Source organism: Cynoglossus semilaevis, chromosome 8, assembly GCF_000523025.1.
Source record: "Cynoglossus semilaevis isolate Cse_v1.0 chromosome 8, Cse_v1.0, whole genome shotgun sequence".
Lineage (NCBI taxonomy): Eukaryota > Metazoa > Chordata > Actinopteri > Pleuronectiformes > Cynoglossidae > Cynoglossus > Cynoglossus semilaevis.
The window spans coordinates 29,217,039-29,220,350 of NC_024314.1; the positions used below are offsets into that span (position 1 = coordinate 29,217,039).

The 3,312-nt window shown below is 48.6% G+C and overlaps 1 protein-coding gene across 2 annotated transcripts in view; it reads left to right on the forward strand.

Annotated features, from left to right (window-relative positions):
• Positions 1-2,187: 2,187 nt before the first annotated feature.
• The window catches only part of slc38a4 (solute carrier family 38 member 4), a 35,245-nt gene continuing 34,120 nt past the window's right edge, over positions 2,188-3,312 (forward strand). Inside the window, exon 1 of one of the 2 annotated variants that reach the window (XM_008316066.3) lies at positions 2,188-2,343. The gene's annotated coding sequence lies outside the window, so the exon portion shown is untranslated. The remainder of the gene's footprint in view (positions 2,344-3,312) is intronic. The other variant, XM_025057351.1, reaches the window with a different exon arrangement.

Here is a 3,312-nt window from a genome sequence, read left to right on the forward strand (position 1 = left end):
TGGAGGGGGTTCAACAAGACAACAGAACCCTCTCTACTCCAGGGGTCTGAAAACAGGTTGTTTTTTAAACCAGTGACCTTCTTAAAGACACAGAACCTGGTTTGAAGCTGAGGAACAACAGAACCAAACAGAACTGTTTGGAAAGAGGTTCTGGTCAAAGAGGTTCAGGTCAAAGAGGTTCTGGTCAAAGAGGTTCTGGTCAAAGAGGTTCGGGTCAAAGAGGTTCGGGTCAAAGAGGTTCTGGTCAAAGAGGTTCGGGTCAAAGAGGTTCGGGTCAAAGTTGAAAAACAAAAATAAGAAGATTAGAAATGATGGTTTTAGGTTCAACGTTCATCATCCTCACAGTCGGTGACTGGAACAGTCTACAGACCACAAACAATGGTCTGGTCCTGGTCTAGCTAAGTCCTCACGGTGTCTTGGACCTGGACCTGCTGGTCGTCTCTGTCGTCCGTCCATCTGGACAAACACGTCTCAGGTTGAATAATAAAGACAGATGTTGGAGACGACGTCCCTCAGACTTTTCACAACAGGCTCCAGAACAAACACAGGTGGGTGAGTGTTTATGGGGGAGGCTGTGGGTGACACAGACGCTGGGTGTATTAGCAGTCGAACCACTGACAGAGTCCACAGACCAACACCTCAGGTCTAATCCCGGTCTTTTCAGAACACGTCCCCTCCTGACATGACTAATGTACCGGCCCTTTGTTTGGACCAGAGGTTGGGCAACACTGACAGGTGCTGTATGTATGACGTAACCTGTGTTTGGACACGGCGCTCACGTCCAACAAAGAACACGGTGGTTCATTTGTTGAATGAACAGTGAGGTTGTTAAAACAAGTCATTTCACAAGTAAAGTACCTTACAATACGAAGGTCGAGGGTTTGAGTCCCGGCTCTGACTGCCTTAGTTATTGACTCTAAACTGACTGAGGTGTGAATGTGAGTGTGAATGTTTGTCTCCATATGTAGAGCGGTGAACTGTCCATGTTGTAACGGCGCTCGGGCTGATGCATGCTGGGTACTGGCTCCAGCTCCATCTGTGTTTGTACTAAGGTGTTGCTGCTGAAGGTGTGGCTTTGATGGATTTGTTTCTCGGTTCAAGTATTTGCTGAAGGTGAGAAGAATGTGAGTCTGGACTGACACCAATCACAGACAACGACTGACCCCAATCACAGAAACGACTGACACGGGTCACAGACAACGACTGACACGGATCACAGACAACGACTGACACCAATCACAGACAACGACTGACACGGGTCACAGACAACGACTGACACGGATCACAGACAACGACTGACACGGGTCACAGACAACGACTGACACGGGGCACAGACAACGACTGACACCAATCACAGACAACGACTGACCCCAATCACAGAAACGACTGACACGGGTCACAGACAACGACTGACACCAATCACAGACAACGACTGACACCAATCACAGACAACGACTGACACGGGTCACAGACAACGACTGACACGGGGCACAGACAACGACTGACACCAATCACAGACAACGACTGACCCCAATCACAGAAACGACTGACACGGGTCACAGACAACGCCAAAGTAGCACACCTCTACAAAGTGGGTGACTACCCCCTGCTGGTGGTAGTTTGGAGCTGCTTTAATGCTTTAGTAAATGTTTCTGGCTAAGAACGACGATGTTTCTTTACCGCGATACAAACACATCACAACAACAGCGACAACCGCCTGACTCTGGAGGCAAGAACAACAACAACAGTGCCCTCCTGTGTCCAACTTAGGTCATTACCCTAGATTAAACGCTCACGGTACAACTCCGATTTAGTTTTGTGTTCGTGTTGACAAATGTCTTTTCGCTTGTTTATTTCTGTTTTTCCTTTTTATTTTTTTTCACCAAAATCTTTTGAATAATCTTTATTTACAGTAAAATATCACGATATAATTCGAGAAAATGTTGTGAGGTCGGATTTAAAAATCCGCGATGTACTGAGGGAGGAAAGGAGAACCGCGATACAGGCAGGGTTTTTATTCATGAATGTTCTCGTAGTTCTTGACGTCATTGAAACGACTGAATGTCTGAAGAAGAATCAAGAATCAAGTGGACCACCGTCCAGAGAGCCGTGACTGGTCAGACCGCTGGAGTGAGGACGACGCCCCCCCCTCTGCTGTCCACTCCCCCCAGCAGAGATCGGCGGTGAAACTTGACGCGCCCAGCGCTGCCATCATCACATGGCAGATGGAAAATTCCACTGTGTGTCTGGGCTTGTTTAAATGGGAAGGGGCTCCAAGCTGTGGTTCACTGCTGCACCTCCTCCACAGCCCGTGAGCAACTGAGGACCGCCGTCCAGCCCGAGGTAACTGTACTCACTCCTACTGTGTTACTACTAGGGCGATAAGTAGTAGTATCGGTGACAATTGCGGTCCAGTTTGGGCCACATGTGTGGGTCGCTGTTCATGTTGATCACCGTGGTTCTATTCAAACGGTGGTTCTGCAGCGGGAGGGAAGGACGGAAGACCGGGGCTGAGGATGGACGAAGTGTCCTCGACTGAGACTGAGACTGAGGGGAGGTAACACGGGGAGCATGGAGTGGGCTGCGACCCACAGTGGCCGCTGCAGGAGAAGAGTCGGTCCGTGGGAACGCGAACCTGGTCGGTTAATCTTTTCACTTCTCTCTAACAAACAACCGACCTGTGGTCTGTGGACTCTGTTCACCCACGGACCGCGAACCTCCCACGGCAGCAGTAGTGCTGGTAGTGGATCCGTCGTGTGCCGCGCGTCTTCGCCAACAACACAAGACACAAAGACGTCGAGGACCGATCGAGGTTGACGTCGTTTCACGTACACGTGGCCTCGTGCACGAGAGAAACGGTTGAAGTGATTCACGTCTGGTCACGTGAATCGGTGACGCGTGGATAAATGTTTGTAGTAAATAATAAGTATTTCTGGGGTTTATGTAACAGCCTGGCCTGTACTGCATGTTATGACCAGAGGTGGAACTGCAAGTACTGCAGAGTACTGCAGAGTACTGCAGAGTATTGACAGTTAACTGTGCAGGGTTGGAAGTTGAAGTATTTTCATGAAGAAAATAAATATTCTCCACGGTGAATATTCATGATTATTACTGTAGTACTTTATTATATTTCCATGTGCTCAAAGTAGAACCTGATTGGAACTATGATTGGAATTCAAATCCACCCCCCCACTACCCTCCCCCCCCAGGCAAGAGTCCCGTTGGATCAAGCTGAGGTGCAGGGTCCACTTCCTGTCCGAGGATGTAAATAATAATGTCATTTGTTTTCACTCGTTATAAAGTACTAATTTA